The 20,877-nt window shown below is 41.3% G+C and overlaps 1 long non-coding RNA gene across 1 annotated transcript in view; it reads left to right on the top strand.

Moving 5' to 3' along the window:
• LOC142071547 (uncharacterized) overlaps positions 1-19,846 on the top strand; it is a 50,345-nt gene extending 30,499 nt beyond the window's left edge. The window contains exons 2-3 of the long non-coding RNA XR_012667643.1: positions 6,863-7,086; positions 17,380-19,846. This is a non-coding gene — a long non-coding RNA (uncharacterized LOC142071547). The remainder of the gene's footprint in view (positions 1-6,862; positions 7,087-17,379) is intronic.
• Positions 19,847-20,877: the final 1,031 nt, after the last annotated feature.

Genomic DNA, 20,877 nt, shown 5'->3' with positions numbered 1-20,877 from the left:
AGCCGGAGCCCTCACCCCCTGCTGCACACCAACCCCTTGCCCCAACCTAGAGTCCCCTCCCGCACCCTGAACCCCTAATTTCTGGCCCAACCTTGGAGCCCGCAGCCCCAGTTGGACCCCTCACCCTCTCCTGCATCACAACCCTTGTCCCAACCCAGTGAAAGTGAGCGAGGGTGGGGAAGAGCAAGCAACAGAGGGAGGGGGACTGAAGTGAGTGTGGGGCAAGGCCTCAGAGAAGGGACGAGGCCTTGGGGAAGGGGCAGGGCAAGGGTGTTCAGTTTTGTGCAATTAGTTTGAGAACTGCAGGTCTACTTCTATGCATGGAGACATTCAGAAATAGCCCACGAAGGATCACATAGAGCTGTAGGCTATATTAACTTTCTTTGGAAATTAAGGGGGCTTTCTGGGGCAGTTCCTGGCTGAGTTGGTAGTGCAGCTCCATAGGAGCTGTGCTGTCAGGAAGCTGTGGCTGAGCCACAAGGAGCAAGGACCCATTGTAGAGGCACAGAAGGCTCCATGCAGATGGCCCTACATCTCTAGCAGATTCCCTCAATATCTAAGAGATTTTGGAGGCTAAACCTCTGGTTCTTCTACAGGGAGGCAATGTCCTGATCCTTACAAGGGTCGAATTTAGAGGAAACTCCACATCTAGCAAGGTTTCCCTCTCAGGCCTCTTCAATGGGCTTTCTTAAGGAAGGGCATATTTCAATCCACATTTATTAAAATACTGTAGGTCATGATGCAAGTATAATATTTATTTATTTGAGTGTATTTAAAGCATTCTAATATCATTCTAAAAATAAAAATGATTATTCTACCACTGTCAAAATAACTGTATAACTTTAACAATCTAATTTTGTATATCATTTTGTCTTTGTTATCCCAAACTATGAAGCAGTGCCCCAAAAACAATGAACACTTTATGCCTGACATAATGACCAGTTCTGTGTTTTGAGCTAGCAAATATGCATAACATTAAAATCATTGAACTGCCATTTTAAATCAAAATGCTGTGGGTCATTAGTACTATAAAGTAGAGCTGTGTGGATAACTGATTTTTTTGGTTGCTGACCGGTCCAAAAAACTGGGGAAAATTTTTTTTTGTGGGGTCAACCTCAATCAAACATTTGTGGAAATTTTGACAAATAGGAAAGTCAGGAAAGAAAGTGTTTTGATCAACCTGCAATTAAACATTTTGTTTTTATTTCAGGGACTTTTAACTGTTTATTTTAATTAAAAGCTAATGAAATCTGGAAATGAATGGCTACAGTGACAAAACTGAGAAGATAGTGGTGATAATGCCCCCCTTATGCCCAATAGCCAGGACACTCACCTAAGATGGGAGAAACCCAAGTTCTAAAGCAGAGTTTTGAACCCAGGTATCCCACAGCCCAAGTGAGTACTCATACACTAGACTATTAGGTACCAGTGATAAGGACTGGGGAAAGCACTGTCAGTCTCTCCTATTGAAGCTGATCCACTTTGTATAAATAATTAAATATTCATTGAGCCAGTAAGAGTGACTGTAATAACCCAAAGGTTAGGGCATTCACCATGGACAACAAAGGGAACATGGATTGAACAGTGAACATATAATTATTTATACGAAGTGGAATAGCTTCAGTGGGAGGGATTTGAAAGAGGACACCCTGCAATACCCAGTACACTGATGATTAAGGGCACTCTGGAGCAGGGACTTGACCCTGATTTTCTACAAGCCAGCTGAGTGGACTAACCACTGGGACATATACCATCACCACTATCTTCTTCTCTGTTTTGTGAACCTTACCCAACATTTCTGTTCTCCCCCACCCCCAGAACCAATTTGCTGACATCAACACACATTAGTAAAATATCTGAGTTGACTTGAATCTGCATTTTTCAGGGGGGAGGAGGAAAGATTTTAGGCCAAAGTATTTCACACAGCTTTACTCTGAAGTCAGCTTTGATTAACAGTTTTTTTTTTTTTTAATGTGAGTGTAAGTGTATTCCCGCAGAATCAGTTAAGTCTGGTAACGCTAATGAAGAGCGAGCAAAAAAAATGTTTCTTATTTACCCACTCTAACATCTAAGAGGTGAGGACAGCTTGATGCAAATAATGAAAAACCACAAAACATTTTCCACTGCTGTTAACCACTTGAATATACCTATACACATACAGCACACATCCTCTGAAGCCTCGTGACCCTTTGTACTTAAATTCTGTGTCCTACTAATCTGCTGTGCTGACATGTTAAAATATGCTGTATGACATGCCTTTCTAAGGGCTTGGTGCTGGACAGGCATGAGAATGGAGTGCAAGCCATTAAATATAAATATATTCAATTTCAGATTCAGTAAATCACCCATATGGAACAAAAGGTAACAGAGGCACATGAATTGTAGCAATATTACAAAAAGGGACTATAATCTAAAATATGACTACACAGGATTTGATCCTGCAAAGAATTATACCCATCAGTTCGATTACTTGAATGAGCAGTCCCCCTGAAGCTACAAGTTGCTCACATGTATCAGTGTTCACAGGATCAGAAACCGTATCTGATATACTGTAAAATCTACTGACCTGATTTTCTACAGCTTTGCAGTTTGTGTTGTCATTTACACCTGTGCAAAGTGAGTATAAAACACAGCTACTCTCATTAGATAACACTTTTACCTGCATTTTGCACATGGGTAAATGATTAAACAAGGTTCAAATCAGTGGAGCATTTGGACCTTTACTTGACCAGCTGAACACAAGTGGACACACAAGACCTTCTGAACTCTTCTCAACTCCAGTTCTAAGGAGCACTTGGTGCAGTTTAGACAGTGGGATAAAGAAGCTCACTACGGGCAGCGGGTAAAGCCTCTCCTGGGGAAGACTGCCTCTTCTGCCTGCAGCCCCACTCCTGCTCCAGGCCCCGCCCCACCCCACTGCTCACTGTGTTCCTCCTCTCCTCCCCTCTTCCTCCGCAAGGCCTCTGCCACTCACCAAGTTCCTCTTCTCCTCCACCCCCTTCCCCCACGAGGCCCCCACTGCCCACAAGGATGCAGCGAGTGGCAGGGGTTTGTGGGAGAGGGGAGGGTGGAGGAGAGGAGGTACATGGGGAGCAGTGGGGACCTCTGGAGGCGGGGAGTGGAATGGAGGAGAGGAGGGAGTCAGCCAGACAGCGGCAGGTGTTGGGGTCCTTGGGGAAGGGGTGGAGTAGGGATGGGAAGAGGCAGAGCGCAGGTGGGCCACCACAGCCCAGGCGTCCTGTATCAGGTCAGCAGCGGCTGAGTTGGCCTATTATACCTGCTGCTTATGAAGCCCATCTTTGTTGCCCCTTGATCCTGAGCCAATGTGGTGCTGAGCCAGTTCCGTGCTGAAATTTAGAGCTGTCTTCAGCTTGCTCTAACTTGCACTGGCTGCCCAAAGGGCTGTTCTCAGAGATAAAATTTGTCATAACATAGGGACAACGCAACCTTCTTTCCCCTCTGGCAATGCTTCTGGCACCACCTGAGGGGGTGAGCCGTGGACATATTGTTGGAGATGCTAGAGTGACTGTGTCATGCAAGCATCCCACTATTCAAGGGAGATCCTCCACAAGTGTGAGGTCAGATAGGCAGTCTTATGGCACTTTTGTATAAGGAGAAGCTGCCCTCACTCAACCAAGGATCTGGCTCATGAAGTCCTTGATTAAGGATGCCTAAAGCACAGTTATTATGTTTAAGTGCCTGAGCCTGCACCCCTTATTCATTCATTGAAATCACATTGGCTTCAATAGGACTACTTACACAGTCAAGTACTATTTGTGTAAGTAAGGTAGTAGGACTGGGCCCCAAATCTGGCCACACTTTTTTCTTTTAAGTCAATTGCCAAATGTTTTCAAGCTACAATGCCACTCGACTTGTTCTTTTACGCAGCTCTTATGGCAACCAATGTACCCTCTCAATTTTCTTTGCATGGAGCAGGCTACAAACTCCACTGAGCACTACATTTTTATCCTTGTCCTTTATTATTTTTTAAAAAGTCTTCTTACACTGAATTAACTTGTCATGGTATTGCTACAACTGAAAATGTGCACCGAGAAGAAAATATCTTAGCAAGGTCATGCCACATATGAATGAAAACTCAAGTGAGCATTTAAGTGAACTTTGTGCTGAATGCCCCTCTTGAGCTGACTATTGGGAGTACTTGCCGATCATTCTAATCCTGGCATTTTTCTTTTTAAAGTAGAGCATGTCCTATTTTTCAAATTAATCTATAATGAATTCATTTAGAAAATAAAAAGTTAAGACTCCCTTGCTGGATTACTGCCAAGCTACAATCAGTGGTTTATTTCTGAAGGATTCATGATCTGGAGTATATTTTTCTGGCATTTCTATGTACACTCTGACACACCTCCAGCAGTAAAACCAAATCATGTTTCTTGATGCATTTTATTAAACCTGACTTGTAATTAATAGCTTAACTTTTTTCTATTTCATACTTCTGCTTTCATAAATGTTTGTAATACATTTTCTCCCGCATCCAGCAAGCTCTGGTATATTTCAGTTCTAATTTTCCAAACTTTTAATGTCAGAACACCAAACTTCATTGAGTGTAATGAGTTTCCAGTCCTGATGGACATCCAGAGCCACATTTTCAAAAGACCTCAGTGCTCAATTCCCATTTAAGCATCTAAGTTAAGTGGCCAGATTTTCAAAGAGCTCAGAATCCAGCAGCTCTCAGTGGGAATCTGGTCACTCATTTGGAAGCTTATCTTTTTTGAAAATATGGCCCACTGTGGTCCAAATTCTGCCCTCGTTTACACCCACGTGACCCCTGAAATTTTTTTTCCATATTACTGTTCCTGAGCCCGATTCTGAAAACTCTTACTCTCCCAAGTATTCCCACTGACTTATATGAGACTTGGTGAGTCAGGAGCACTTGTGTGAGGATCAGGCTCTCTATATGCCTCTGATTTAACTCCAGCCTAATCTCAGATCCTTACACTGATGCCCTAACTCCAACAGAGCGAAATGTCTGACAGGATGTACAGTTGTAAGAAGAAGCGGGGGAGCCACTGGCTGACCGGCTGCTGACACCTGGGCTCACCTCTGCCCCTGAGCCAGGACTGAACCTGCCCCAGCTCAGCCTAGGAGGAGGCCAGGACCCCATCTGAGGGGGCCAAATGCTTCCACTCCAGGGAGCCACTGTGTGACATAGACACCATGCTAGGGCTGAACCTGAGCCCACAGGGAGAATCAGGGGCAGCTGGGCAAAGAGGGAAAGTCAGGGTGTCAGGGATAGGAGGTGTTGGGGTGGGTGCTCTGCAAGGGGAGCTACAGAGACATGGCTGGGGGTGGCACAGCTGGCTGCAGGCTGGGAAGCAGGATCCTAATGGTTTGTGACGGTCTTGCCTGGGGTAGTTGCTTCCCAATCCCAGCTCGATCACCCCAGTTCCTACCCGATCCCTGGCCTGATCCAGAGTGCCTCTGCAGCTGCTCCAGCCCTCCAGGTCCCACTCTCATCTCCATCCCCAGCGGCATGGAGTCACCAGCCCAACCCTTGCAGCGCCTGCCCCAGAGACAAATGAAGTTGTGAGTGGCATGGTTTGTGACATGTGCAGTATATGGGAGATTGCTGCACGGTCACACGTGTGTGCAGTTTACAGGGAATGTTGGTGGCAGCACAGTTTTCCAATTTCTGGTCATATCAAGGATGTGAAGGAGAATTACACAAACATACTGCTTCAGACCTTACTCAATGGAAATATAAAACATCACCTTATTATTATTATTATTATTTGTATTACCATAGTACCTATGAGCCTTAGTCCTAGACCAGGACCCCATTCTGTGTTTGATTGTGCCAGTATTCGAGTCTCCTTACAATTATCTTGGGGTTTTTTTCCTGTTGGAGAGTTCTGTTATCCGTTTTTTCTGTTTGTCTGATATAAGAAGTGCCTGTGAACTAGTGGCATCTTGGTATCATTTTCCATAAAAAAAACTGATGGTCAACCATTATTATAGGCAGGCTGTTACCGATGCCTATTATTAAGGTTGCCTAACACTTCCCATTATAAGACTCTGTGTTCAGTTGCTTATAACTTTACCAAACTTTAACCATTTGGGCTGAAATTTTCCACTCTGAGTGTCTGCCTTGGGTCTTCAAAAAAAAAAAAAAAAATCAAATAAAACAGTTTAGCCATATCCAAGAAAGAGACAAGAGGAAACCACATTATTTAGGATGACCTTTTCTTTGAGAAGTTCTACCACCCCTATGCTTTGGAGCAGGGACTTGAAATTTGGCAGGAGAGTGGTTTGTGCCAGGGATATGCCTTTGCCATCCCTGTGAAAATCCACCCACATTTGGACAAGTTACAAGCCTTTTAAAAATACAGTTTGCATGTGCTCAGTAGAAATATCTTAGTATTTAACACAGTATTTAACACAAGTCCCCAAACTTTTCTGGGTCGCGCCCCCTCCTTTACCTCTGTCCGTGCCCCCTCCCCTCTCCCTAGAGCCGCAGCTGGAGGGGAGGAGGATGTGGACTGGGGTAAGGGGGCTGAGGCTGGGGCTGCGGCCAGATGCAAAGCCGCAACCGGGCTGTGGCGGGGCCTGAGCAGAGCTGGGAGCGGAGCAGGCTCAGTGGAGCTTCCTCCCCACCCCCTGTAGGGGCTGGCCTGGCCCCGCCACACATTCCTGAATGTTCCTCCTGCACCCCACAGTTTGGGGACTTCTGATTTAACAGCTAAAATTTCCTGACTCCATGAGCACTGAGCATGTTCCATCCATCACAGCTTCTAGTACTGATCTGACTAAAGTTGCCTGTGCAACTTTAACTTGGCCCCCTTGTGCATATGCATTGTGATACAGTCTGTACTTATATGATCATGTACTATTTTTTCTACAGGACTCCGCCTCATTCAGTGAACAGATGGACCTTCTCTAAGGATGAATCGGTGTTGTGCTATAAACTCTTGTCTACAGGACCCTGCCTCATCTGTTGCAGAAGCTCGTAGGGATGTAATGAATGAGGCAGGAAGATTGAGGCAGGTCTCATGGTTAAGGCAGGTGAATGTTGCCATGGCAATCTGAATCTAATTCCTGTCTCTGCCACAGAGTTCCTGTGTGGTGGTAAGCAAGTCACTTAAACCAAACCTTTCACAGGTGGTCACTAATTGTGCATGTTCGTTCAGTGGGTGCCTGACTTGATACCCGGAGTCTGATTGCAGAAGTGCTGAATGCTCACAGCTGTAACTGAAGTCAATGGGAGCTGTGCTTGGATATATAAAGTACTCTATAATGCCAAGTACTCTGAAAAAAAATCAGGTTCTAGGTATTTCAAATTGTGCATCCAAAATTAGTAGACACTTTTTGACCTTCATCGCTCAGTATCTCAATTCCCCACCTGTAAAGTGTGGCTAATAATACCCCCTCACCTCACAGCAGTGTTGTAAGATTAATTCATGAATATCTGTGAAGCACTCAGATACTAGAATGATGTGGTCCATAGACAGACCCCTGAGGAAATTAATAAATCTGTCTTCAGAACAGGGTTTGAACAGTGTGTAGTAAATAAGCCACAGTGAACGATGAGGAGAAAACAAAATATTGAACAACTGCTCAGTAAGAGAGCACTGTCTATCCCAGGAGTTCTCAACCTTTTTCTTTCTGAGCTCCCCCATCCCCCACGTTATAAAAAACTCCACTGCCCAGCTGTGCCACAACAACTTTTTTCTGCACATAAAAGCCAGAGCCAGCATTGGGGGTAGCAAGCAAGGCTATTGCCCTGGGCCCCACACCGTAGGGGGCCCCACAAAGCTAAGTTGATCAGGCTTTGACTTCAGTCCCAGGTAGCAGGATTCAGGGCCCCAGGCTTCAGCCCCACATAATGGGGCTTCAGCTTTCTGCCTTGGGCCCCAGTGAGTCTAACACTGGCCCTGCTTGGCTGACCTCCTGAAATCTGTTTGTGGCCCCCAGGGGGGCCCCAGACCCCTGGTGAGAACCACTGGTCTATCCTATTAATTGAATAAGGTAGGGGGTCCTGTGGGAAAAAAATAGTAAGTTATCATGTAATTAGAGATTGTATCATAATGTATATGCTTAAAGGGGCAAAATTATGCTTGCAGAAATAATCTTAATTCTGGTATTTTCTAACTTTTGAGTGCTTGATTTTGCAACCTTAATAATGTTCTTTTAACAAGCTATTTTTAATATACATTAAAATCAAATAGGAAAAAACTAACCAACAATCTGTTTTAGTTCATATTTGACAGAGAAAAATATATAACACTACTAGAACAAAAAGTAGTAAGTTTACAGATTTGCTGTGCCTTTACCATGCCCCCTCAACTCCTCCCACCCCCTCAGAATATAAGGACAAAGGTTGTTTCCAGAAGGTGCCCTTAATGGCATTTTAACAGTTACTGCTGTCTATTTCCCCTCTCCAGTTGAGTAGCATTTACTTCTAAAATAAACCATTGAAGATAAAAAAACCCCCATCGTAACAGTTTCAGCTTGTTACTGAAAGCTAAGTCCATATAAAACCTCAGTACATGACCCTGAAGCTGGGAAACATGGATTGTTTAGAATGTTCCTCTGAAATAGCCTCTTATTTTGTTGAATAAATTTCTAAATTATATATATTACTAAAAACACACCCATCTGTTTCTGAATATTTCTATGCAGATAACAATTTCTGTGGAAGGGAGAGGAAGTTGGAACTAGGGAACTGACCAAATCATAGTGTTGGCAGAGGTGATGGATGGCTCTGTTTACCAACCATGGAAACTGATACTAGCAGTTCTACAAAGTTGCAGCAGGAACATTTACTCTTTAGATATTTCATTGCATACGGACAACAATTAAAATGAGATGGGGATTTTTTGGAAAGATACACAATCTCTATTTTTATAAAAAAACACGAAAAGAAAGTGTGCAGTCATTATAGGAGAGGGTATTACTGTACACAGTAAATGAAATATGATCTGCCTATTGCTATGTATCTAAAGAGTCCACAGAACAGTCACCACAACAGCTGTCTTTAGAGAATAATAAAGAAAAGGCATGAAGTGTGGAAAAGATATTGTCTTATCTTATAAAACATATGATCCTTTACCCACTGTTCTCTAAACACAGAAACAGTTTCAGCCATGACAGTTCCTGTTTCAAATGTCCAGCCCTAACGCCTGATTTTACAGCAATATGTTTTTGCATTACAAGATTACAGCAGACAAGACCAGGACTTCATTTGATTTACTGACGGATTCTGTTCTGTTTCCTTTTAAAGATAAAGAATGTGTTCAAAGTTGCCTGAGTGTGAGAATGTGATCATTTCTTGGAAAGCTCTCTTCACTCTGGGAACCATCTAAGAAGCTATTTCTAAATTATATTCGAGCATATCCCTTCCCTATTCTTCCCTGTGGATGAGTACCAGCACTCTAACTCTGAGAGTTGTATCTATATATAATCTGTTTTGCCAGTAAGGTAACTGAGAAGTTGCACAAGATAGTTAAGGATAGACATGGGAGAAGAACCCAATAACAGATGAAGTCTCACTTAACTGCACTGCTTTTAGAATGAATGTCTACTCACTGGTGTAGCTAGGTGGAGCGAACAGGGGCAGTGGACATAAAAAAAGGTGCCACCCGCTTGTACTCACCGGGTGGCGCTCCAGGTCCTTGGCGGCACTGATGGCCCCTGCTGCCGAAATGCCACCAAGGACCCGGAGCGAGTGAAGGCCCCTGCTGCTGAAGACCCGGAGCGCCACCGGGTGAGTAAAAATTAAAAAAGGCACCTATAAATTAAAAAGGCGCCACTCGTCCTCAGAGGGGGAGCGGCCGCTCCACCCCGGCTATGCTACTGTGTCTACTCTGTGTGCTTGATTACAATATCTGTTGCTCCAACTGCGAGATGACATTCTCCTCTCAGAGCTAGGGACACAATCTAGCAATCTTGACTTTCAGTTCTGCCCACCTCTAACCAACAGACAACCCTTTCCACTCTACAACTCTGGATATGTTCACACTTGGATAGATGCATCTGTAGTTATTCAAATGTGTGCACCTTATCCTCTTTCTCTCCCCTCACTTTATATTCAAACAAAGATTTGGATAATGGGGAGCAAATCCTTAGGTAACTTGTCACCTGTGGCAGTGTTACCTCGTATACACTAAGGGTATGACTACACTGCAAAAACAACTCCCGTGGCAGTCAGTCTCAGAGCCCAGCTATACAAATCCAGGCTTGTGGGCTCACACTAGGGGCTAAAAATAGCTGTTTAGATGTTTTCACTCGGGGTGGCACTCAGGCTCTGAATCCAGGTGTGTGTGTGTGTGTATCTTACACCCCACACTGGAATGTCTACACTGCTATTTTTAGCTCAGTAGTGTATATCTGAGTCTGTAGACCCCAGCTCTGAGATTTGCTGCAGCAGGGGGGTTCTGTTTTTTGTTTTTGTGTTGTAAATGTACCCTTAGCTTCTCAGAAAGATTTCTCAGTAAACTATCAATCTTTCTCACTCTCTTGCTGGCTATTAGTTTGCAAAAAACTCAAGAAGAACAAAGGCGGTGCTATAAGAAAGGCGAGAAATAAATGTGGTGCCTATCTTCAAAAAAGATAAGACAACTTGTATTGGCAATTATTATTATTTGTACTTTGGTAACATCCAAAGGCCCCTCGCTGGATCAATAACCCATTGTGCTAGGTGCTGTTCATGCACAAACAAAGGTATGATTCGTGCTCCAAATATCTTGTGTCTAATTTATATTCTTAATAAAAAATGGAAACACTGAACATCCGAACCACATTTTCAAATCCAGGTGCCAAAACTGAGCTAAATCTCTTTTTAGACACCCAGATAAGGCCACTAACTTAGGCACCTAAACTTGACCTAGCTTTAGGCCATCCACGTTTAAAAATTTTGACCCTAGAGGATAACAGAATCCTAGGCAGTAAACAATCTGGGTTTATGAAGAACAGATCTTATCAGATGAGCTTGCTTTAAAAAAAAAGTTATAAAATGCTTGGGTGAAGGAAATGCTGAAGATATTATATGTTTGGATTTAAGCAGCATCTCATGAAACTTTACTCTGAAGATCACTCGAATTGGCAAATTAATGTAAAATGAAAGCTAACTGAAGAACAATAAACAAGGGTAATGATATACAGCCTTGTAGTTATTTGTGGAGTGCTATAGGCATTGGTGTGAAGCCTTGTTTCATTTGCCATCTTCATTACTGGTCTGGAAGAAGTCATGTTGCAGACACCACTGAAGATAGTAATATAGTACAAAATATCATAGAGTTGTTAAAAACGTAGACAGAAAACAACAAAACGAGATTCAGCTCAGAAAAACACAAGCTATAACAAAAAATAATCTGTAACACTAATACTCAATGGGAGGGATTAATATGAAACTCAAAATGTTGAAAAACCCTAAGGATAATAATGAACAGCAAATTACACATATGTTTGAAATGTGGGGTCACCAAAAAGACCAACGCAGTTTTGAGCTGCATACTTAGGGCTTGCATATACAGTGATTTAGGAAGCCAGAATGTGAGTCTACAGCACTCTAGCTAGCCTGCCGTGCACTAAGTGGCCTTGTGGACCATGCTGCTGCACACTAAAAGTTCCATAGTGCACTTTGATCTACTGAAGTTTCAAAGAGCAAGTAGATCAAAGCATACTATGAAACCTTTAGTGTGTGGCAGCAGGGTCCTCATAGCCACTAAATATACAGCAGGCTTTGCTTGTGGCACACTAAATCACAGTATAAACAAGCCCTTACAAGTACCATGTCACGGAGCAGGAAGGTAACAGTTCCGCTGGATATAGTTCTGGTACGACCATACCTGGAATTCTGCACTATGTTCTGGGCACTTTACCAGAAATATCTCTGCAAACTGGAATGAGTTCAGATAAAAGTAACAAAAATTATTTGGAGGCTGGAGCGACTGACTCATGAGGAAAGATTAGAAAGCTAAGTAAGTTCATCTTGGCAGAGTAATGACTAAAGGGTTCATGTTACCATTTCAGAAAATTCAGCTTCTCTGCAAATATACCTGAAAGGTGTAAACACCAAGGAAGAAGAATTATTTAGGGAGGTACAAGAATGTATAAGTAAGAGTAATTAGGAAAGGGAAAATATAGTCTGAATATTAGGAAAAATTTCTGTGTGTTAGGCTCTGCGATATTTTCCCAAGGAAAATGATGGAAGGCTTAGATGTTTAAAACCAGACAGCACAACATATTAGTGAATGTACTTCAAGCGCCAATCCTGGAAGGGGATGGACCAAGGACCGGCTAGGTCTTTTCCATATCTAATATTCTGTGATTCTAAGTTTTTGCTCTAACAGTGACTATCAACCTGACTCTCTAGAGTAACATATGCTTTGGAGTCTACAGATTTGATCAGTGCTCCTTTCACTTTGCCTGGAGAGGAAGGATAGGCACAACTGAACAGAGCAGATCAGGCAACACATCTCCTTATCTCTCCAACAGACCAGGCTGTATGGAGAAAGTGGTGTCTAAAATGTATCCCTTTTCATCCATCATTGCCCAACTTGCTAATTCATAGAAACATGTTTTTTGTAAACAACATACATATTTATTATAAAACCAGCAATTAATAAATATACATATACACCCAATATGAATTTATGTGAATTATAGGCATAGCCAATAATCAAAGTGCCTGATACTTCCCATTATAAGACCCTATATTCAGTTGCTTATAACATTGCCAAATATTAACTGTTTAGGCTGAATTTTTCCATGTCGATGTCAAACTGCATGCATCCGATGAAGTGAGCTGTAGCTCACGAAAGCTTATGCTCAAATAAATTGGTTAGTCTCTAAGGTGCCACAAGTACTCCTTTTCTTGATGTCAAACTGAGTAATTTTGGATAGTTTCAGCTAAAATGGTTCAGCCATTTTCGAAACTAAGATAGGGAAAAAAATATTTTGTTTTGCTCAGGTGTTAAAACAATTGTTAAGACTATTTTGTTGAAAGGTGCTAGCACATCCGTACTTTGGAACACCTGGACTGTGCATGTACCATCCCCACACAGTGACTGACTGTGCTCTATCCCAGGGTTGCAGAGGCTGCACAGGATTTCCCTGTAATTGTTCCCAGAGGCTTCTATGGGCCTCTGTGATGCTGGGTCGAGGAACTGAGTGCAGATAGCCGCTCCCCACCCTTGCTGGCTCTCAGGCAGTGTGGAGGAGGTGAAAGCAGCAGCCATACTAATTGCAGAGGAGTGAGGAATGGGGGTGGGATAGGATAGGGTGGTTGCACAGCCAACCTTAATTTTGATGTTTCCTAACTTTTGAGTGCTTGGCCTTGCAAGCCTATTGCTCTTTTAATGTAGTTTTTTTTAAATGTAGAATCATAGAACTGGAAGGGACCTCAAGAGGTCATCTCATGGCAGGACTAAGTATTCTCTAGATCATCCCTTACAGGTGTTTTTCTAACTTGCTCTTAAAAATCTCCAATGATGGAGATTCCACAACCTCCCTAGGCAATTTATTCCAGTGCTTAACCACCCTGACAGTTAGGAAACTTTTCCTAATGTCCAACTTAAACCTCCCTTGCTGCAATTTAAGCCCATTGCTTCTCGTCCTATCCTCAGAGATTAAGAACAGTTTTTCTCTCTCCTCCTTGTAACCATCTTTTATGTATTTGAAAAGTGTTATCACCTCAGTCTTCTCTTTTCCAGACTAAACAAACCCAAATTTTTCAATCTTCCCTCATAGGTCATGTTTTCTATACTTTTAATCATTTTTATTGCTCTTCTCTGGACTTTCTCCAATTTGTCCACATCTTTCATGAAATTTGGCGCCCAGTTGAGGCCTAATCAGTACAGAGTAGAGCGCGTATGTAGTGTGTATATGCGTGTATTATATACTGGTGTATATATATTATGGAAGCAAAAGTCACAATTCCATAGGTTAGTTTGAGTTTTGCACTTAAAGTAGAGATTCAATCACTGTGTTACATATGAAGAATAGCAAGTATTCACACCAAAATTTCAGAATGATTTTTCTGAGATTGTACAATTAAATCCATTCATTAGTTCAGGGGGTTAACATTAATTAAAATGGGTTCTTTAAGAAATTTAGCACCTTATTTCAGTCCATTTTTTGTCCCAAATTATTTTACTAACACATCAAGGGAGACACTTCAAACTTCCCACATGCTTAAAAAAACCTTTGAAATCTCCTGCACAGGCTACATTTGAAGAATTTTTTAGGATTAATGTTCAATTTTTGTTATTAATCATTGTAACTAATAGTTTACAGAGAATTTTATGAAGAACTACCCTTTTTCAAATTGTGTGTGTCTGTGTACACACTGAAAAAATACACACACACACAAAAGTTTGTATATAATTACATAAATATAGACTTAAGAGTAGATAATTGTATTGGGAAGGGTTGATATAGGGTCAAATAGTGCTGCATACCTGGGCATGAAACCATCCTCCCTCAGGGAACAACAACTAGTAGAGGTAAAGTAGCACATCTCCTCAGTAACACCAGCTACAAGCACATGCAAACCAGTCCTCTCACTAAACTGGCTTTCTACAGAATACCATGTCAAATGCAAGGTCTTGACCCTTGTCTTCAAGATTCTCAATGACCTGGGCCCAGAATACCTAAAAGACCACCTAAAGTTCCAGGACGATGACCAGCAGACAATTTCACTCCACAGATATAATGAAACTGTCCACCAAAAGGATAAGTGCTTGTCTCTGCAGGAGAACAAGACATTGGAATGAACTAGCAAATGCCTATTTCCTGTTCCCAACAAAAGGCACAATTCTTTGATTTTGCCTGCATTATATAAACATGTAGCACAGTGTACATATAATTTATATTTTAAAAAATTAATAAAACCTCACCCTGTCACACTTTTCCACAGCAAGATGACGGGAGAAAGAACAAACCACACAGAGCAGATATTTATCTAATTATTATCTCTGACTTGGCTTTGTCACCTATCTAGTAGTCTGAAGATTTTTTTCTATCATCTACCACCAGTGATGCCTGTCTCAACTATGTAACATACACTTAATCAGTTTAACTTAATCTAAGTTTTATTCATCAAGCACTCATTCTAACACACTCAGTCCCTACACATTGGTGTCACTATATTATTAGCTATTCCCTAATTAAAATGAGTGCATTCTTGCTATGCTAAGCTTAATATATATGCATTAATGTATAATAATTTAGGATTTTTTCCCTCTAGTTTACTATAACAACCAGTTCCCTCATACCAACACGTGCCTGAAAGTCAGATGCTTCCAAATAGGTGTGTCAAGTGATTAAAAAAATGAATTGTGAATAATCACACGATTAAAAAAAATTAAGCGCAATTAATTGCACTGTTAATAATAGAATACCATTTATTTAAATATTTTTGGATGTTTTCTACATTTTCATATATTGATTTCAATTACAACACAGAATACAAAGTGTACAGTGCTCACTTTATATTTATTTTTGATTACAAGTATTTGCACTGTAAAAAAACAAAAAAATAGTATTTTTAATTCACCTACTTTAAGTACTGCAGTGCAGTCTTTTTCTCATGAAAGTCGAACTTACCAATGTAGAATTATGTACAAAAAATTGCATTCAAAAATAAAACAATGTAAAATTTTAGAGCCTACAAGTCTACTCAGTCCTACTTCTTGTTCGACCAATTGCTCAGACAAACAAGTTTGTTTACATTTGCGGGAGATAATGCTGCCAGCTTCTTGTTTACAATGTCACCTCAAAATGAGAACAGGCACTCTTGTAGCCGGTGTCACAAGATATTTACATGCCAGATGCACTAAAGATTCATATGTCCCATCATGCTTCAACCACCATTCCAGGGGACATGCCTCCATGCTTATGACAGGTTCTGCTTGATGACAATCCAAAGCAATGCAGACTGACGCATGTTCATTTTCAAAGTCAGATGCCACCAGCAGAAGGTTGATTTTCTTTTTTGGTGGTTCGGGTTCTGTAGTTTCCACATTGGAGTGTTCCTCTTTTAAGACTTCTGAAAGTATGCTCCATACCTCATCCCACTCAGATTTTGGAAGGCACTTCAGATTCTAAAACCTTGGGACAAGTGCTATAGCTGTCTTTAGAAATCTCATATTGGTACTTTCCTTGTGTTTTGACAAATCTGCAATGAGTCTGAATAAAGACTGGGAGTGGACGGGTCACTACAAAAACTAATTTTCCCCCTGCTGATACTCACATCTTCTTGTCAACTGTTTGAAATGACCCACCTTGATTACATTGAACACATTAGCACTACAAAAGTGATTTTTCCTCCCTTCTTGTCAACGGTTGAGAATAGCCCACTTCCACCTTAATTGAATTGGCTCGTTAGCACTGATCCCCCATCTGGTAAAGCAACTCCCATCTTTTCATATGCTGGGTATTTATACTTCTCTACTGTATTTTCCAATCCATGCATCTGATGAAGTGGGTTTTAGCCCATGAAAGCTTATGCCCAAATAAATTTGTTAGTCTCTAAGGTGCCGCAAGGACTCCTCGTTGTATTTGCTGGGTCATCATCTGAGACTGCTGTAACATGAAATACACGGCAGAATGCGGGTAAAACAGAGCAGGGGACATACAATTCTCTCCCAAGGAGTTCAGTGACAAATTCAATTAACTCATTGTTTTTTTAACGAGCGTCATCAGCATGGAAGCATGTCCTCTGGAATGGTGGCCAAAGCATGAATGGGCATATAAATGTTTAGCATATCTGGCACGTAAATACCTTGCAATGCTGGAGACAAAAGTGCCATGCAAATGCCTGTTCTCACTTTCTGGTGACACTGTAAGTAAGAAGAGGGCAGCATTATCCCCTGTAAATGTAAACAAACTTGTCTGTCTTAGCGATTGGCTGAACAAGAAGTAGGACTGAGTGGACTTGTAGGCTCTAAAGTTTTACATTGTTTTGTTTTTGAGTGCAGTTATGTAACAAAAACCCCTACATTTGTAAGTTGCACTTTCATGACAAAGAGATTGCGCTAAAGTACTTGTATGAGATGAACTGAAAAATACTATTTCTTTTAGCAGTGCTAATATTAGTAATCAAAAATAATATATACTTTGTATTCTGTGTTGTAACTGAAATCAATATATATGAAAATGTAGAAAAACATCCAAAATATTTAATAAATTTAAATTGGTATCCTATTGTTTAACAGTGCCATTAAAACGGCAATTAATCACAATTAGTTTTTTTTAGTTAATCACGTGACTTAACTGTGATTAATCAACAGCCCTACTTCTAAATAAAAGGAGAAATTATATGTTATAGTTCTGCATTTTAAAAATGTTTCATTCTTCATTTTTTCACTTCAGGTGATGATATTTTCTTGAATACTTATGTGTTTTTCCTGCGTGCAGGTTCATTGACATGGATGTTTGAGGGACCAGGCAGAGATAAGACCTGAAAACGTTGAAGAAAAAGAACTGTTACTCTCGTGGATCCTATACTTTAAGTTCAACTTACTTTATTTTGGAATTAGAGTTAACATTGCTAAGTTCAAATCCAAGCAAACAAACACAAATATTCACATATACATACAAGTATGTGTGTACCTAAACAAGGTGTTTATATATATTACAACAAAAAACCCTTTAAATCTGTTTGTGTGTATAGATATTGGTAATTGAGTTAGGGCATAAAACCGCATTGCGTCCTGGTCCCCTGACATGGTTGTATTTATATTGCAAAAAGGACTCTTTACAGAATGTAACACGTATACCATGGTTCACAAGTCTCTATAATGTTTTCTATTATAGAGTTGAAAACCATTTTGTCCTGTCTATATTGATAGCTAAATTGTTTCCAGCAGTTAAAGAATCTCCAGCAGAAACCCACTGCTGAAATCCATTCTCAACAGTCAATTTCCTAGCATATGGGCCCTAACAGAGGACCTCTCTCCATGTAATAGCTTAATTGCTGAGATCAGGTGAGATACCTGATCTTATTGTCTCTAGATTTGTGTATGTCAGGGTCTAGTGGCAAGATAAAATCTTCAGAACTGCCTAAGCAAATTAGGAGCCTAAATCACATTTTCAAGAGACTTAAGATGGTCTGCACTAGGAAATTAGATTGGTATAACTACATCATTCAGAGGTGTGAAAAATCCACAACCCTGAACGACACATTTAAGCCAACCTACCCCCCATTGTAGAGAGCACTAGGAGCTACTGCCTCTCGGGGAGGTGGAGTACCTATGCTGACTGGAGAAGTCCTCCCATCGGCATAGATAGTGTCTTCACTTAAACATTACAGTGGTGCAGCTGCTGCAGGGCAGCTGAAGCGTTTTCAGTGTAGTGTAGACCAGGTCTAAGACTCTTGTGTTTATATCACTTTTGAAAATAAGATTTAGGCTTTAGATCCCCAAAAGCACATAGGCATCTAGTAAATTAAGTCATCTTAAATATGTCATTCAGTGGCATGAAAAATCCACACCCCTGATCATTGTAGTTAAACTATTCTAACCCCCAGATTAGATAACGCTAGGTTGACAGAAGAATTCTTCCACCAACTAAACTACTGCTTTTTGGGGAGGTGGACTGCCGATGGGAAAACCCCTCCCATCAGGGGTAGTGTCTACCTTGAAGCGCTATAGTGGCACAGTTGTAGCAGTGCAGCTTTGCCACTGTAGCATTTCAAGTGTAGATAAGACTGTAGTCCCACTTTAGGTACTTAAGTGCAAAACTCAGGCACCACTGAGATCCTCAGAACCTCCATTAGGCTGCTTCCTAACTTTGGAGGCACCTATAATCCCTCAGAGGCTACATTTTCACTATAAAAGTCCTTTAGGTGCCTAAGCTTTTGACGCTGGATGTGCACACAATGCCTCTGTCTCAGTGCCTGTCGAGGGGCCACACCTAAGCCCCAGTGCAATCTTCAAGATAGGGAGGGCAACACCCATTTTTCTTCCAAGGCCTGATTGGAAGCATTCTGAAAGCATGCTTAATTCCACACAAAATGGGCAAGAGGGGAGGAGAGGCAATGGCAGTGATAACCATTATCCCAGTGGTACGGGAACTTACCCAGGAGATAGGAAGACACTGGTTCCCCCTACCTGAGGAGAAAGGATTTGAACCTGGTTTCCCACCTCTCAAGTGAATGTCCTAGCTATTGGATCAGAGTCATTCTCACTCTCTCTAGCTCAATGCATATTGAATTATTTATATAAAATGGAACAGCTTCAACAGAAGATACTGAGGGAGACCCACATCAGAATATCCCAGAGCTCACTGGACATTACAACACCTAAGTTCCTTTGTGGGTATAGGCCTAAGCTCCCAAATCACTTAGATATTTTGAATATTTTACCCCAGTCTTTAGGGCCTGATCTTTCACCACCGAAATCAGTGGGAGCTTTGCTGGATGTGCAGGATCAAACTCTTAATGCAGTAAAGGACTGAATGAGGGAGATCATAGCTATGGGGGCTATACCAGCATAGACATGGTGTCATACCTATGCTGGTATATCCCCCTAATACAGACACAGTGACAGAAGGGATTTTTCTGCCAGTGTAGGAACACCATTTCCCTGACTGATGTATCTATGCACCTAGCTGTATCTACGCTGGGAGTTGGGTCTGCATAGCTATTTTGCTCAATAATATGGATTTTGCACACCTCTGAGTGACATCACATTTGAAGTGTAGGCCATTTTTTTCCAGACTGAATTTTTGGATGGCATTGTCAGTTTAGACAAGTATTCTATTGTGAACGGCACATGCATTTACAGATTTTTATAAAGTACATAATACTAATTGGGAAAAAGAATAGGTGAATTACTGCCTGACCTGTCTTTTGTTCAAACATAAAAATAAACAGCTATATTTATTTTCTTCTGTTGAATAAATTCTGTCTTTTAAAACAGTAGTTAGCTAGTTACGGTGACAGTCGATACTATTATTACTAATACTAATATTAATTTATTGTATAGCTGTTTAATTGTATTTGATTAGTGGCAATTGTATATTCAAGTCTCATTATTCTCACCCAAGTATGTGGATGGTTGATCAGCACAGCTGCTGCCTAGCAACTGTAGATGGTAACTCTGGAAGAGCAGGCAAAGGAGATGACGCTTTAGAATGGAAAACTGGAGATGGCCTTGGGGAGAGTATATCATTTAGAGAATGGGGTTGAAATGGGGAGCTGGCAGAGGCTTCTCCAATCACGATGTTACCATTTGGAACTGACTGCTCTGGGATGTCAGAATTTTCAGGAACTAGAGGACATGCTTGAGTATGTCATATATTGGAGATTGTCCAGGCACAAAAAGCTGCAATCCAGAAGTCCAGGAATAGATCTTGCATCTGCCACTGGCTGACAGGGCTGTCACAGGTACTCAGGGATCTCAGATCCCTGTAAACGAGCTCCTGCATCAGTGATGGCCTTGAGGCTAACTTCTTCACTTAAATGCACAAGTAACATGAAAATGTGCTCTGAATCTGAGAAGGTGGAACTCATTGGGTCTGGGAGTTGCAAAGCTAGCTGTAGAATGTTTTGTAGGACTAGGAGACTAAAACTTTAAGTAAAGTCTTAAAAACTGTACAAGAAACTAGTCACTTAATTCTTCTGAAGGCAATTCATAGCAGTTTCAGTCAGAAGATGAAACAGCTCACTTGGACAGGAAACTTTCTCCAGATTAGGTGTCCACTACTCTTGTTCTAGTCCTGCTTCCTCAGTTTTCCAACGATTCTTCCAGATTCAGAGTACACTGTTGGCTGCTTTCGTGTTCCTTTTTAGATGAAGTAAAGAAGCTCGCTCTCAAAGCCATCACTGAGTTAAGAAAAGATGGCAAGGATACTCAATGAGATGGAAGCAAAGATCAGCCAGATTAACAGGAAGACAGCAGGGGCTCAGAAAGA

This window comes from Caretta caretta, chromosome 3, assembly GCF_965140235.1.
Source record: "Caretta caretta isolate rCarCar2 chromosome 3, rCarCar1.hap1, whole genome shotgun sequence".
In the NCBI taxonomy this organism is placed as follows: domain Eukaryota; kingdom Metazoa; phylum Chordata; order Testudines; family Cheloniidae; genus Caretta; species Caretta caretta.
This window is presented reverse-complemented; position numbering and strand designations above follow the sequence as displayed.